Source organism: Megascapheus bottae, chromosome 29 (genome assembly GCF_031878675.1).
Source record: "Megascapheus bottae isolate mThoBot1 chromosome 29, mThoBot2.hap1, whole genome shotgun sequence".
In the NCBI taxonomy this organism is placed as follows: domain Eukaryota; kingdom Metazoa; phylum Chordata; class Mammalia; order Rodentia; family Geomyidae; genus Megascapheus; species Megascapheus bottae.
The window spans coordinates 16603092-16620559 of NC_143537.1; the positions used below are offsets into that span (position 1 = coordinate 16603092).

A 17468-nucleotide genomic window follows, 5' to 3' on the forward strand; every position below is an offset into this window, starting at 1 on the left:
AGGTGTGGAAAGTCTTTCAGAAAGAAGTCATACCTCCCTTTGCATCAGAGAACACACACAGAAGACAAATGTTATCAATGAAACAGATGAGGAAAGTCTTTCACTTGGAAAACAATCCTTAATAATCATCAGAACACATACAAGACAGAAACTTTATGAATTTTAATGAATGTGAAGTGTTTTTCACCAGGAAGGCAAACCTTACTAATCCTCAGAGTACACACACAGGAGAGAAAACTTGCATAATTAATGTAGAAAACTTTTCACGTAGAAGGCAGACCTTGCCGACCATCAGAAGAGACAAACAAAAAAAACTTTATGAATGTTATGAATGTGGAAACTCTTTCATCCAGAGGAAGGCCTTACTAATCATCAGAGAATGACATACAAGAGAGAAACTGTATGATTGTGCAATAACCTTCACATAGATATGACACCTAAGCAACCATAAAAGAATTCTTACCAATGAGAAACCTTAAGACTAATAAAATATGTGAAGTCTTCCTAGAAGAAAACTTGGTTTGCATCAGGGTACCCACACAGAGTGAAGGCTTATGAATGTAGCAAATGTGTAGTCTTTCACTCGGCACAGCTCCGGGTTCCACATGAGAGAAATCCTGTGAATGAAACAAAGATGGAAAGTTGTCTGTTTTTGCTTTTGTTTTTTTACTTTACTTGTTGGCTAGTTAATTGGATGTAAGAGTAGTTAATTTCTGGTAGTGTCTCTTGGACTTTTTGTGCCAGGACTGGCTTTGAATCTTAATGCTAAGATCTCAGCCTCCTGAGTAGCTAGGATTCCAGGTTTGAGCCTCCAGCACCCGTGAAATGTTTTCAAGAAGTCAGACTTCAGTTTGCAGAAGAAAACACACAGGAGAGAAATCGTTTGAATGGAACAACTGTAGAATGTCATTTACTAAGAATTCTTGGCTCTGTACTTATAAAACACACAGGAGAGAGAAATTTCATTACTCTAACAATGGAGTAAAATCTTTCATGTGGAGTGCATGCCTCAGTATTTATCAGAGAAGTGATTTGCCAGAAGTAAAGTAGTAAACAGAACAAATATTCAATGGTTTTTAATCAGCCAAGAATGTGGAAAGCATCCATTTTCCCACTACTCTTCTAAAGTCTCCCATTGTATGTCCATGCATTATAGAAATGACATACTACATAAAGTTTAATTTTGAATGGAAGATGCAATTGCATGTTTATTATAAAATTTGCACAGAAATCAAATCTCTCTTAATACCTTTTTTGGGGGGGTTGAAGTCTGGGCCTGGGCACTGTCCCTGAGCTCTTCAGCTTAAGGCTACAACCCTACCCCTTGAACCATACCCCCACTTTCCCTTTTTCTAGTGATTAGTTGGAGATAAGACTCTCTTGGTCTTTAGTAGTCTTTAGTGCCCAGGGTGGCTGTGAATGTCATTCTTCAGATCTCAGCCTACTGAGTAGCTACCATTACAGGCATGAGCCACCGTGCCAGCTTGTTTTTAACATCTTTTATCCCCTTGTTTGTTCTTGAAGCATTAAGAAAACATGGAAGGACACACACTTTGGTATACATTTTCTTTGTGTGTTGGTACAAGTCTTGGCAGGTTGAACTCGGTTCTTTGGTTGGTAAATAAAGAGCAGACTCTTTGAAGTTTGGATGAGTAACCCCAAAATGACTAGTTTTTCCTATATATTGAATTAATCATTATTGACGTGTTGCTTGAAATTGTTTACTCTTGCCCTATTTTATTTTTTTCTGAGTTATAGTAAAACATCAGTGTGGATGATGTGAAGAGCCTGTACTTTCTCTCTGTTCTGGAAGTTGAAAGTAAATTTCTCAGGAGAATGAATATCTCTGTCATCATTACTTTCCCTTTCTCCATCTCTTTGAAGATAGCTATACCACGCAATTAAGACATGTTTTTATTTAACTTAATTCTGGTAGTAATGGAAAAAATGAGGGAGTAAGTCACAAGATGGTTGAACAGAGCCAGTCCTGGTGGGTCACACCTATAATCCTAGCTACTCAGGAGGCTGACATCTGAGGATCAAGGTTCAAGGCCAGCTCACACACAAAGGGACCTGAGGCTTTTTTTTAACTTCGTTTTTTATTGTTGGGGTAATGTATAGAGGGGTTACAGTTACATTCACCATGTAGTAGGTGCATTAATACTCACATGTTGACACCCTGAGATACTTGTCTCCAATTAACCTCTAGAAAATGAATTTGGGCTTGGCTCAAGGGTAGGGTGGTAGCCTTGAGCTGAAGAGCTCAGGGACAGCACCCAGGGTGAGTTTAAGCCCCATGACCCACACAAAAAAATAAGAAACTAGTAGTAGAAGTAGCCTTGATCCAGGTGCTATTGGCTCATGCCTGTAATCCTAGCTACTCAGGAGACTGAGATCCAAGAATCGGGGTTCAAAGCCAGCCTCAGCACTAAAGACATCCAGGTCCTGGCATTGAGGAGCAGTGGGCAAGGCAAAAGACCCTGGAACTTCCCATGGGCACTGAACCATGAAGCAGCCCCAGCCCAGGGAAGCCCAAAGCAGTGTCTGGGGTCAGTCCCCATCCCCTTTTGTCCACCACCTGTTACTGACCATCGCTCAGCCTATTCCTAGAGTGATATGGGGTGGCTCTCTTGATGACTGTTCTGTCCTATTAGTAAATTCATTTATTAAATAAATAAAAAATTTAAAAAAAATTTTTTGCCCATCCTGGGTATTGAACTCAGGGCTTGAGCACTGTCCTTGGGCTTTCTCAAGGCTAGAGCTCTACCACTTGATCCACAGCACCACTTCTGGCTTTTTCTATGAATGTGGTACCGAGGAATTGAACCCAGGTCTTCATTTGTACAAGGCAAGGACTCTACCTCTAGTCCAAACTATGGGCCTTGCCTTTTCTTTAATAATTTCTTCAGCTAACTACTGAATAGCTAGGATTGCAGTGTGAGCAACCATGCCTGGCTTGGATCAATCTCTTGTCTGCCTCATATCTGAGATCCTATTCTTCTCTCTTAAAGTCTTATTATGATTTTTTTTTTCATGTGTGGGGCTTGACTCTGGGTCTGGTCGTAGTCCCTGAGCTCTTCAACTCAAGGCCATCAACCTACCCTTGAGCCACAGCGCCACCTATGCATTTCCAGTGGTTAATTGGAGATAACAGTCTCATGGCCTTTACTGCCCGGGCTGGCTTTGAATTATGATCTTCAGTTCTCAGTCTCCTGAGGAGCTAGAATTGCAGGTGTGAGCTATCAGGCCCAGCTTATTATGATTTTTGATGATCCTCTACACACAACATGATCAGGAAATATTGGGTAAGAAACTTTCCTACATGATATTTAGTCCTCGAGTACATAGTTTCTCATTGGGTCTTTTTGTGAACTTGAGCTATTCCACATGAAAATGGAGGTCATAGAGCATATTTGAATATATCGACTTGAACTTGACAGCAAATATAATTATACAAACTAATAATTTCAATCCTTAAAAGAAAATTCCTCGGAGGCAAGCAGATCAGGCAAAAACTGGGATGCTTTGAAGACTCTGTGCAGTGTAGTTTTCATTTTCAAGGTAACATTTTGGATATATTTTTAAAATATATTTTTATTGTAATTAATAGAAGGATTACATTATATTTGCCAAGTAGAACGTGCATTACTTCACAAACATTGCTGCCCTTTCTCATGTTTTTGTCCCCATTTCCCACTCCCACCCCTCCCAATCATGTTGTTCCCCCCATATCCTATTTAAAATAAACAAAGATATATACAAAAATACGGAATGCTTCCCAATTTTGTGTGTTACCCTCGCACTGGGGCCATGCCAATCTTCTCTGTATCATTCACTTTGGATATATTTATTCCTAAGTATTTTACTGTTTATACTAGTGTAAACAGATTTGATTTCTGACATTATTTCTAAATTGTAAATTTCTCACATATGTATATCCAATTACCATATCCTGTTACTGCACACTGAACTGTTATTGACAAAGAGTTTCTAAATCAAAGATAAGGTTAGCTTTGGGAGCCACTGGCTGCTACCTGTCATCCTAGCTCCTCAGGGTGTTAGGAGCTTAGGTTCCACCATGGCAGAGGCAGAGGCTGTTGGAGCACAGGCTCCAGCAAGGCCCACAGGCTCCAAGTTTCCAAGTTTCCCCGCTGCGGGGGGGAGTCCCACCCCCAACACCAGTGTTGGGCACCATGGAGCCACCAGGCTTGTGGTGTGCTCTTATACACTTACTAGCAAACACCTGTATCCATGGAGATCCGCCTTCTTGTGGAGCTTTCCAGTCTCTTCAGTTCAATCTGGTAGTTCCAACATCAGATTCCCCCCCCCTCCAGCCTCAATGGTGTGTCCTGCTCCACACACCCCCACCCACAGGGTGGTGAGAAAGTGGCAGGGGTGGGTTGGGTAATCGTCTATTGGAGTACACAGGGTTCACTTAGCCTGGATCCCTTGGGACCCAGGATTGGATCCTGGCCTCCTCTGCTGCTGCTGCAGTGAGTCCAACTCCTCTGGCTTTGCAGATAGTGCTGGAACCTCTCTGGTACCCTGCTCCCCGGTCTGGGGCTCCTCACATGCCTTGGCCTGGGACTCAGGACACCAAGGCCTGCTTTACCCCAGCACCTCAGTATGCTCAGCCCTGAAAAGGAGTCCATGCTTTGACCACTGCACACTATTCCACCTATGGCCCATGGGTTTCTTCCTGTTGAAGATGCTAGCTGTTGTTTACTCACACCCATGTGTAAACCTGAGTGCAGGCAGTGCCCACTGCCCTGTGACACATGTCTGCCTTTCATGCCATTGTTGTGGGGAATCCACATTCCTTGGGATGACACAAAAGTTATTAAAACCTGCCAGTGGTGGCACCTGCTGGTAATCCTAGCTGCTAGGAGGCTGAGGTCTGAGATGTGGCAGGAGAATCCTTGAGACTTTTTTATTTTGCTAGAAGATGCTTGCCAAGCATGCACGAAGACCCAGCTTCTAGTCTTTGGTACCACATATATAGAAAAAAGCCGGAAATGGTGCTGTGGCTGGAATGATAGAGCTCTAGCCTTGAGAAAGCCCAAGGACAGTGCTCAGGCCCCGAGTTCTACGCCCAGGAGTGGCAAAAAAAAAAAAGAGTTTCATCTTTAGTGCTCGGGCTGGCTAGTAGGTAGGATTACAAGTGTCAGTCACTGTATCCAGCTCCATTTTAAATTTTATCAGAGGAACTCTTATGCCAGACTTCGGTGGCTTATGCCTATAATCCTCTGCTTAGGAGGCTGAGATCTGAGGATCAGGATTCCAGGCCATCCCAATCAGGAAATACCATGAGACTTATCTCCAGTTAAACAGAGGGAAACCCAGAAGTAGTGCTATGACTTAATTGGCAGCATGTTATCCATAAGGGAAAAAGCCAAGGGAGAGGAAGAATCCTGGGTTCAAGCCACAGTCCTGACATATATGAAAGAAAACCCATGAAATTATTTTACAACTGAAAAACCAGACCCTTGCTCATCATAACTCATTCCAAATTGCTTGTGTGAGAGAGAGCTAATGGTTTTGTCCTTCCCTTAGAGAGGTGAGTTACTGCTGTGGGTTCTCACCCAGTTTGGGGGATGGAAATAGATTCTCTGTAGCACATCCACAAAAGGGGAGAATCATTCCAGAATTGTGTTCAGTTTATGTCCTTGCAAACTGAAGATGACCATCAGCTGGTGCTTTCTACATCAATGGCTAGGATGTAAGAAGTGGTTTGTTTCAATGAGCTTCATAGAACACTGGTTTCTAATTTGAGTGAGACTAAAAGGGGTCAGTCATTCTACTTTTCTGTTTCAGAACTCCGTCCTATTAGTGTCAGTAATAAAAATATCAGGCATACACTGGAAAGGGAATCTCCTCTGGGTACAATATACCCTGCATTTTAGACAATAGCCACTTAATTTTTACTTTTCTGTTGTGTTGAGGCTATTGTGCTTATTTAGTTTTCTGAATGAAACCACCAGTGCCATAAGAGAGTGAAAAAACAATTGACAGAATTCAAAGGCTAGGTTGACAGAATTAAAAGATTAGATACTCATTTCCCAAGTATACCACACTGCATTTATTTCTCCTACTTGGAAATAAATATGCTCCAAGATTCCTTTGAGGTTTCATTTGTTGCTCTTTTTTTGTAATATTAAAAGATTCGAATACCTACTGTAAGTGATATACACAATCTTTACCCACTCTGATCTCATACACTTGGAAAATTGATGTATTTTTCCTATTTCTCTGCTTTGATTTTATGTTTAACGTGCCCTTATCCTTGAATCATTTCAGGTCAAAAGTTGGGACATGGCAACCCTGATTTCCCTTGATGGGTTTTCAGACAGCCTGGTTTTCTCTCCTGTGTATAGGCTGTTTCATAATAGGTGATGAGGACGACAAGCTCTGTGCATGGAATACACTCACCATAAAAAATAACTATGAGGTCAAATCTTTTTGAAGTCTCATGCCGAAAGTCAAGCTGGCAAGGATGCTTTTGTTTAGACTTTTATTTTTTTTAAATACTTAATCAGCTTTTTTTTAAGTTTATCTGTTTCTTAACTGTGGGAATTAAAAAGTTAAAAAAATTGGTGAAATTTGAAACTAGGAAACTAAAAGTACCCATTGTCCCCAAAATGAACATTTAAAATTATTAAAACTTTGTTCATGAGTTTTAATTGTTACTAATTAGACCCAAGCATGGCAGCTGTCACATGTATTCCTAGTTACTTCAGGTACTGAGAAGCCATGGGTGGTGTCTCATGCCTGTAATCCTAGTTACTCAGGAGGCTGAGATCTGAGGACCCCCATATCAGGAGACTCTTATCTCCAGTTAATCACTAGAAAAGGGGAAGTGGCGCTGTGTGTCTAGGGGTAGGATGGCAGCCTTGAGCTGAAGAGTTCAGATACCATGCCCAGTCCCAAAGTTCAAGCCCCATGAGCCCACCCCACAACCAAAAAAAAAAGATACTGAGAAACTGAGGATTAGGCAAAATGTTTACAATATTGTATCTCAAGCAATAGATAAATCCAGTGCATTGTGCTTTTTATCTGAACTACTTAGAAAGAGTAAAAAGAAAGATTGTGGTCCAAGCTGACCTGGTCATAAACAAACCCTACTATAAAAATGAGTAAAACAAAAAGAGCGGGGTGTGCAGCTCAACTCCTAGAGCACCTACCTAGCATGAGTGAGGCCTGGAGTTTAAGCACTAGGATAGAGAGGAGGGGGGATTGGGAGAAAAGAAGAAATGGAAGAGTTATGACATAATCACATGCTGGAACTATGTGAAACATTAAATAAAGTGGTGACACATGTTTTATTTGAAAAGCGAATGATGATTTAATAAAAGGCAAATGGTAAAATATGGAATTTAGATTAAAATACATGTATAAGTGTTGTCTTTCTCTAAAATGATACTTACATGCCTGTGTAGTTTAAAAGCAGTTAATGATTTCAAAACAAATAATACAAGAGTGGTTAGAAATGAATCATTATTTTTTCATCATTTTTTCTGCTACATTTCCCATCTACAAATTTCAAAGAAGTATTGTTAATGATATTTGTTATTTGTTAATTTAATCTTTCATCCTGAGTCAATAGTCTATTGTGTACACTGTTTATGTTTGTGATCTTTCTTTTCCCTTCAGTCTTGGGGCTAGAACTCAGGGCCTGGGCACGGTCACTGAGTTCTTTTGCTCAAGGCTAACACACTACCACTTTGATCCACTGTGCCACTTCTGGCTTTTGAGTACTTCACAAGAGGTAAGAGTCTCACAGTATCTTTTCTGCCTGGGCTACCTTTGAACCATGATCCTACAGGTGTGAGCCACTGGCATTTGGCTGAACTCATTTACTTTACCTGTTAGGTCTGTATAACCATAGCCCCCAAATACCTGCAAAGTATTTGCAAAATTAGCTTTAAGTAAAAATCACCATCTGAGGATGCTGTCCCATAGTTTTGTGTTCAAGACTAGCACTCTACTGTGCCACTACTGGTTTCCTGGTGGTTTATTACAGAAAAAGAGTCTCATGGACTTTCTTGCCCAGAATATCTTTGAACCTTGATCATCAGACCTCAGATTCCTGTGTTGCTAGGATTATAGCACCAGTAGTTGAAGAGGCATTTTCTGTGTATGTCTTGTGTTCCTTTGTGGAAGATCAGACAAATGTAAGTATATGGTATTATTTCTGGGTTTTCCAATCTGTCCCATTGATCTTTGGGTCTATTTTTGTGCCAATACCAACTTGTTTGTGTTACTATGGCTCTCTAGCACGATGTATTATTTTCAAATGTAATGTGAAAGAGGGATCACTTGACAGTGGTACCTGTCACGTGTATGGCAGCATGTCCAGTTCCATAAATACCACTCAGTAACACCTTCTACCCAGTATCTTAGATGATATGATTTCCTTTTATTTTATCATCCTAAACTTAAGTACTAAAAGACCCATAGGGTCCCTCAGAGAATATTTCAGAAGAAATATCATTATGAGAGGTGATAGTTCCATGAATGTAACTTCTCCAGACATTTCAAGGGAAAAGATGTGGAGTGGAAGAGAGAGAATTAACAGTCCTTAGTGAAGGCTAATGTGTGGCCTTGTATCTGATAATTTAATAGAAAAACAAGTATAAAAAGGTACAAAGATAGAAAAAATCATGAGTATATATATAAAGGAAATTCATTTACAGAGTTACAAGTGCTATCTGAAAAGAACTCTGAACAAAAATTGAAAGTACATATCAAAGAAAATGGTAATAGATTTTATTATCATTATTACATATTAGTCTTTTTTGAGAATATTCTCAAACTGGATAGCATACTGCCTGTAACTACTAACATTGTACACTATACCTAAAAATAGTTGCAATAAATTGACATTCTTAAGTAAACAGAGTTTCTAAAGTCCATAGTAACATAGATGTGGACAGTGAAGGGCAAATCCAGTATTTTATTTACTAAACACTAGCTTGCCTAGAGCAACTTCCAGATCTGAACATTGAAATTGTCATGCCTTTGATATCATATTTTATTTTTCTAACCATATTTATTTATATATGTTGTGTTTCCCTAAGTGTTTTTACTGAAAGGTTACTTCTCTACAACTTTCATCAAAGATATAATTTTCACTTTGTGGTGGATAATTGGAGGGAAGAGTCTCATGAACTTTTCTGCTCAGGCTGGCTCAAAACTCTGAACCAAAAATCTTATCCTCCTGAGTATCTTGGATTAGAGTGATGAAGCACTGGTATCCAGTGTGTTTGTCTCTCTCTGTGTGTGTGTGGGGGGGGTTACTCAATCCATACTGGTGTATAAATTCTCAAGACTTCCCATTTGTAAGGCAAGTGATCTACCACTGGATCTATTCCTCTCTTTTTATTCTGGATATTTTGAGATAGGGTCTCACTTTTTACCCAGAATAGCCTAGATTCTTCTCCCAGTTATATTTCTGGAGTAGCTGACAGGCACACCCTACCATGCTCAGCTTTTTCTGTAGAAAATGGGATCTCACAATGTATGCTTACCTATGCAGGGCTAGAGACATGATATTTCTAATCTCATATGTTCCTGAGTACATATGAGAACACATGACATAGTTTCAGATGTCTTTATTTTCCATCAGCTCAGTATGTGTATTTGCTCTAGATGACACCACAAAGCGATTTCAAGGGAAATCTGATATTTAAGTTATAAACACTTAACAATGTCCTCAGTTCTAATGTCAGCAATGTGTGCAGAAAGTCCATGGCACAGTCAAACAAAATGTTTTCTGCAGGATGAGAGGGATGGTGACAAGGAAGCTATTGATGTGACCTAGGAATGGTTCCTTTCAGAACAGTCCAGGACAGAACCTATGCCTAGCTACGGAATTCAGGATTCAAAAGATAAGGTGTGACTTTTACTTTGTCTGCGTGTACACATTGTGCAGTGGGAAGGGGGATTTGGCCTCCAGTTTGTCTTCAGGTAGGTCTTATGTGAGAAGCAGCTTAGGTCATTGGGCCCTGACCAGTGACCCTATTTCCTTCACAATGGAATGGAACACAGAACCCTGGTAGACAGGAACTATAACTGACAGTCTGGTGAAGCCAACTCACTTGGCCTGTGACTCTGGTAGGAGAAAGATGTTTTCATGCTGTAGGAGAATGTCAGGAGACTCGGGTCTCAGGAAATTGGGGTATGGGTGTGTCTCTCGAGCCTGGAGAGGTTGGAACCGTGCCCAGCCACCACTTCAACACCTGAGTCTATTTTCCACCAAGGAATCAATGGAAACACAAGGCCTTCTTCCTGTGTGCTTTTCTGTGCCAATAATGATAGAATATTTTCTGTGTGGTTTTCAATCTACTCTGTCACAATTACTGAATTTGAAATGTGCTCCCATTTCCACTTTTAAAAGGTACTTTATTTTTACCCCTTAGTGTGACAATGACTCTGGAGGACTGTGAATGTGCCCTGGAATGTGTGGATCCGGAGGCCAGCCTGCTGGAGACGCTGGTGATGAACCTGGTCCCTGCACACCAGAAAGGTGATCTTTCTTTCTTTTAAACTTTCTACACAATTTTAGACTCTGTGGGACAATGGAGCAAGTGCTGGCTATTTTGTTTCAAAAGTGAGTGTTCCTTCTTCAAGCTCAGGGCTACTCAGCCTTTCCTGGCTGGGACTTGGGAATACTCGGCATCTCAGAGCCTGTGTGTTCCCACTGGGGTGTTGTATTGGGAATGTGGGATAAGACAACTCTACACCTTGTCCTGTTTCCTAGACCTGGCCACCCAGAACATGTCATTCCCCTCAGAAGCTATAGAAGCCTCAGAAGTCTACTTACTGAGAGGCTATGATCAGAGGCACAAGATGCTGACACACAAATTCAGCCCTCACATGGATGAAGTCCTAGGAAACCACATTTCCAATTTAGTTAAGGTTTCAAAAGCAATCTTGGAGGCCTGTGCAGTAATGTAGACACGGGACAGATAGGAAGAGGGTGGACTGAGGACCCTGTGTCTACTGAACTACCAGGAAAGGAGATATTGGGCTTCCTAATTTACAGATATATGAGGCATTTTTATTTTGGGTTCTGATCCTTTGCCTTGAATGCGGGAACTGTTTTTCGTCTCTGATTTTGGTGGTGAAGTGATGGAGTGCTCATCGCTTGAGCCACAGCTCCATTTTTGGCTGTTTGCTGGTTAATGGAGATAACAGTCTCTTGGAAATTTCCTTCACAGGCTGGTGTTGAACTCTGTTCCTCAGAGCTCAACCTCCCAAATAGCTAGGATTATAGGCACAAGCCACTGTCACCGTGCAGAGAATTTATTTTGGACACATTCCTTCAAACCTCTTCAGTCTTTCAGAGAACAGTATGTATTTATCCCACGTGTCTTCTTGTTATGTATTCTCAACTCTGATTTAGCCAACCCCATAGATGTCCTCTTACTTCTGAAAAAGAGAGCCAGAAGGTGACTTTCTCCTTCTCTTCTTCATCAGGTACAAATCACTCTGGCCTAACTGTAGGGAAGATGAACAAGTGAAGAAGTAAATAGGATTTGGGGGCTAGGGAAGGGCTGTCCTTGAAACTGGATCCTTGGACTTTCTGACTCCAAATGCAAATTTCTCCTTTGCACACCAACTGTTATTTGCAGCAGGGGGTTGAGGCTTGGGACTTGAGTGGATGGCAGAGCACACACTTGTGGGTGTGCTTCTGGTCTCAGGGATGACAGGGAGGGCTCTGTGCAGAAAGTCTACAATCAGTGTTAAAATTGCCTCTCTCAATGAAATTTTGAAGACTTGTACTCTAGAAGTTTCTAGAATTGAGTGGTGAAGATCATTCTGCTTTCAGGAGTATCTACTTCTTTCACAAATTGCATGTGTGCATCTAAGATGAACAGCCAGCCTCTGCATGGGAGTCTAGTGAGAAAGGAGATATGATGGGAAGGCCCTGATGATAGGGAGGGTGGCTGCTCACTCTCCTGTCACCAATCTGCCCACAGCACCCTTTGTTCCATCTTCATGATGTGGATGGACTTTTCTCCTGATGATTTCTATGATCGCAAGAACAGACATACCCTGAATGAACGCATGTTCTATGTGATGCTCAACATGTCCTCCTCGGACCTGCTCCTCTGTTTACACATTCTCCTTGACCAGCTGGAAGAACCTGTGACTTATCAGATCAAGAACAAGGTGGGGGAGTCCTTGTATAGGCACCTGAGAGCTGTGAGAGAGGATGAAACCAGGGCCCTAGGGAAAGTCCTCCCAGGCTCTTGATTGTCCTTATTACTACCAGTTTGGCACAAGGGCCTTTTACGGGTATTCTCTTCCAGGTAATGTGTGTTCTCTTTTAGAAAGAAAACAGGCATAGCCACTCATTAACTATACCCTACTTCCTCATCCATGTTCAGTCCAAATTCACACTCTACAGCTTTTCCCATTAGGTCCTCATGGCCTTTGTGTCACCCCAGAACTTCTCTAATAATCATGTATTTAATTCCATTCTCAGATTTGGGCCTACAGAATGCAGTCACCCCAGAACTCATGACCTAGTAGCCACCAGTGATGTATGCAATGGTAACAGATGGAGATCTGGAGCCATCACTACTGTATGAAGCCTGTGGCTGGCATGTGGTTTTTCATCTGTAGAAAGGCCAAACTCAGTTTTGAATTGTATGGACACCCAACTTGTTCTTAACCCAAAATGTGGCAGAACAACCTAGAGATACTTCTGAAGAACAAGCAATATTTCTTCCTTTTACTTTAACACTTCCTAGATCTGCCACAAACAGTTCAAATTGGCAAAGCTCTTGGTTAGCAGGATCAACCAACCCTTGTGCGATTAATGGAAAATTTCTCCATTCTTACATTTAGTAAACTGAATAAGTGTCAGGAAGAGCACTTGTCTTTCCTAAGTTGGTAGATACCATTTGTGGACCCTGAATTAGCCTTTCTGTGTGCAGGCAATTTTGAGCTTGCCTCGTCCCCCAACCCCTGCTCCTGACAAATATTTTACTATTGATTGATGTCTAATGTTTATATCATAAATTGTTTTAATTTTATTAAAATATCCCTGTTCAAATTCTTGAATATAAATCAGAGTTTTTTGGTTGTTTTTTTTTTTGCCAGTCCCGGGCTTGAACTCAGGGCCTAAATATTGATTGTCCTTAGGCTTTAAGGCTAGAGCTGTTCTACTTGAGCCACAGCATCACTTCCAGCAGTTTCTATGTATGTGGTATCAAGGAATCAAATCTGGGTCTTCATGCATGCTTGGCAAGCACTCAACTCCGAGGTTCTTTTCATGTACAATCTGATGTCCCAGCATATAGGTCCTTAGTGGGGGGCCAGTGAGTTGCATTTGGGGGAGTGCATCTGTTGGATTTACTGGTGAATACGGAGAGCCAAAGGAATGCAGGCAATGGAGGATGTAGACTGTGGTAAGATAGGACCCTTGGTGTTGAGATATGTAAGCTGTATTTTACATAACAGGTGTCACAAAGCTGGTCCAGCTTGAACCTCAAGCTCCCAGCTGTTCTTTGGGATTACCTCCCCTTTTCATCCCCCAAAGTAAAGGGTTGATAAGTGAAGCACTTTGCTTCCAGTGAGCCAGACTGCTTTATGCAAATATGAAATGAAAGAATTTGAAGTCGTAGTTAATATAATTTTATGCTGTGAGCTGCTCCTTTCCTTGGAGGTGTTCATGAAGATTTTCTCAAGTGTGCATGAGGTATGACATGGACAGTAGATTTCCAAGATGACACAATAGCTGATCTAGGGATCTGTTTGGAGAAAGGCCTGGAAAGAAGCTCTCTGCACATATCAGCTTTTTACACAGAACATTTGGGCTAGACTTTCATGTATACAAGAAGTTATTTTGGCTGACTTGCTACCATTGAGATTGCTAACTTCAACCTCTAATATATGAGTAGATATGCTTTTATGTAAAGAGATAAGAAAATCTGAGGTACTATTTTCAAGCAATGGTATTTGTGCTATAGGTATTAATTTTATGGCAGGTGACACCCCTGGGGTTTGTTTCACATTTTTTTTGGTTTTAGAATCAATAATATGTGTCAGAATGGAAAGGGTTTCTGCTCATATGACCAGCTTCGTGAAGCTTCCCAGGTGCTGGCTTTGGGACACAGCGTCAAGTGTGAAAACTCACTGCAAGGTGGGCTGTGAGGGCCAGGAGTGTAGCCTAGTGGTAGCATGAATGAAGCCTTGAATTTGATTCCCTGGTGCCACATACACAGAAAAAACAAAGTGGTGCTGTGATTCAAGTGGTAGAGCACAAGCCTTGAGAAATCTCAAGGCCAGTTCTCAAGCCCTGAGTTAAAGCCCCAGGACTAGCAAAAAACAACCAACCAAAAAACCAAACACATAATGTGGGACATGATCCATTTCCTCTTGACTTCAAAGAAGCTCAGGGACAGACTGTAGGCCTAGCTTCAAGTCCCCAAAGTGGCACCAAACCAAAAAATCTCATTCTACTAGTTTTCTCCCTTGGTGCCAGATCTGGGGCTTCAAGTCAGGGCATGGACACTCTCCCTGGCTTGCTTTCTACCACTTGATGTGTAGATCAATGGATCTATAGATCTATTTTTTGTCTTTTGTTTTTTAAAGCTGGGCAAGGTGATTTTGAAATGTAATTCTCACAGACTTTTATTTTGCCAGGCTTTTATTTTTTTAATTTAGTAGCCTCTGGCTCAAATTCAGAGCCTGTGAACTCTCCTTGAATTTGCTTTGGTGAAGGCTACCATAGCTCCACACTTTTAGCCTTGTTTATGTGGTAGTGAGGAATCAAACCCAGGGCTTCATGTATGCTAGGCAAGTTCTCTACTATTGTTTTGTTGTTTTTGCTTTTTTTTATTTAAAGATTTTATTAACACTGATTTTTTACATCATATTTCATATATCATGTTTAACAAGTATTCAAGAAGGGAATCTCTATATGCAACGACTGGCACATAAATTTTAGAATATAATTAAAATTAAGCTGAGAGTTTCTATGTCATAGATACATAGTGATCTATGTAACATGTCCATATAGTATATATGCCATCATAGACTTTTTTTTTTTTTGCCAGTCCTGGGCTTGAGCTCAGGGCTTCAGCACTGTCCTTGGACTTTCTCAAGGTTAGCACTCTACCACTTGAGCCTCAGCACAACTTCCGGCTTTTTGCTATGTATGTGGGGTACTGAGGAATCAAACCTGGGTCTTCGTGCATGCTAGGCAAGCACTCTACCACTAGGCCAAACTCCCGGCCCTGCCATCATAGATTTTTATGTCTATGTAGTTATATTTACATTTCCAAGACAGTGTCAATAATCTTGAGTCCCCAAATATTGCTCTTGTACTGTTTGGATATAGTATCCACATACCAAGGAGACCAGGCTCCTTTTCTTCCTTTGGTCTTGACTTATCTCACTCAACATAATTTGCTCATTTCATCTACTTCCCAGAGAATGCTATCATTTTATCTTGTCTGTTGGCTATGTAGAATTCCATTTTGTGGATATATATATGCACATATATATGGTATACTCTTATGTAGTGGTGCACCTGGGTTGTTTCCATCACGTGGCTATTGAGTAATCAGCAATGAACATAGCTGTGCAGGTGTCCTTTTCATATCCCGGGTTATGATGCTCTGGGTAGATGCCCAGGAGTGGCATGGTTGATTCATAGGGAAGTTCTATTTTTAGTTTTTTCAGATGTCTCCAAACTGCCTTCCAGTGGCTGTACTAATTTACACTCCTACCAGCAGTGCAGTAGGGTTCCTCTTTCTCCATATCCCCACGAGCATTTGTTGATGTCTGAAGTTCTCTACTATTGAGCCACATTCCTGTCCCATGGCCAGGCTGTCTTTATAGCATGAACCTGAGATTCAGCATCTGAATAGACAGAAGTACACGCGAGTGACCCATAGGCCTCAGCTTCCACCACATATTTTTATTTTTTGTCGGTCATGAGAATTGAACTCTGGGCCTGGGCACTGTCCTTGAGCTCTTCAGCCCAAGGCACAGCGCCACTTCTGGTTTTCTGATGGGTAAATGGAGATGAGTCTTATGGACTTAGCCCAGTGCTATGGCTCACGCCTGTAATCCTGGCTATGGAGGAGGCTGAGATCTTAAGGATCAAGGTCCAAAGCCAGCTGAGGCACAAAAAGGACCAGAGTCTCTTATCTCCAATTAACCACTAGAAAAAGGAAGTGGGCTTGGCTCAATGGTAGGACAGCACCCAGGCCAAGTTCAAGCCTGATGACACCCCCCCCCCAAGAAAAAAGGTCTCATGGACTTTAGTGCTAGGGCTGGCTTTGTACCGTGATCCTCAGATCTCAGCCTCCTGAGTAGCTAGGATTATAGGTGTGAGCCACAGTGCCTGGCTACACTACATAGTTTTATAAATGATTTTTTTTTTCTTTAATCATGGGGCTTAGACTCTGGGCAAGGGTGTGTTTCTGACTCCTCAGCTCAAGGTTACCACCCTATACCACTTCTGTTTTTCTGGTGGTTAATAGTAGATAAGAGTCTCTCTCTCTCTTTAGTGCCAGGGCTGGCTTTGAACCTCGATCCTCAGATCTCAGCCTCCTATGATTAGAGGCGTGAGCCACCATGCCTGGCATATAACTAGTTTTTAAAACTGTCAGATAAATTGAAATTTATTAATTATAAAAAGTCCAGGTTTTGTTATGTGTTTCAATATTTGTAGTACAGCTTGATCTTGGCCTCAACTAATCTGTAGTATTCAGAATGTTTTACAGTAGTTCACGTTTGCATTTCCCTAAGGATTAAAACTTTTAGTAACAATTTTTAGTCAAGTCTCAGAATGTTATCTAACTTTAATATTCTATATGGTGAACTATGTATTAGATCAGGGTAGTGTGAGGAAGACAAATCTCAGACAATACAGGTGTTTTAATCTCCATTCATGAAATGTTGCTTGTTTCCTTATTTATTTCTGACAGGCTTGGAGCTTAAACTCATGGCTTGGGCAAAATTTTTGGGCTTTTTCAAGGTTAGTGCTTTACCATTTGAGCCCTAGGATCATTTCATTTTCTTATGTAAGTGATACCAAGGAATCAATGCTAAGGCTTTGTGATTGTTAGGCAGGCACTTTACCACTAGGCCATACTCCCAGTCAGATTATTATTTATATATTTTATGCCTTCCTAGTGTTTAGGTCCTGGGCTTCCATGTACTAGGTAAGCATGCTTTAACCACAGCTTTAGCCTTATTTGTTCCAGCTACCTACCTATCAATCTATCTATTGATTTTTATCTGATATCAGTCTGTCTCCTGAGTGGCTAAGATTACAGGCATGAATCACTGGCTCTGAGCTGTCATTTTAAGGATACTTAATCCTGGCGGTGGGGATAGGGGTGGGGTCGGGATTTACTAAAGCATCTCCTTTACTTGCACACATTTGAATAGGAAAATCTTTACTTCAAGGATGGACAGCCACTGGTTTTGAAGAAAGCAACATT

General features: G+C 41.2%; 1 long non-coding RNA gene and 1 other non-coding gene across 3 annotated transcripts in view; one reads left to right on the forward strand and one right to left on the reverse strand.

Moving 5' to 3' along the window:
* The window catches only part of LOC150044890 (uncharacterized), a 44876-nt gene that overhangs the window by 13900 nt on the left and 13508 nt on the right, over positions 1 to 17468 (forward strand). For both annotated transcript variants that reach the window (XR_016533055.1, XR_016533054.1), the window contains exon 3: positions 10419 to 10525. This is a non-coding gene — a long non-coding RNA (uncharacterized LOC150044890). The remainder of the gene's footprint in view (positions 1 to 10418; positions 10526 to 17468) is intronic.
* Positions 3761 to 3861, reverse strand: LOC150044891 (U6 spliceosomal RNA). Its single transcript, XR_016533143.1, has one exon. It is a non-coding gene; the product is annotated as a U6 spliceosomal RNA (small nuclear RNA).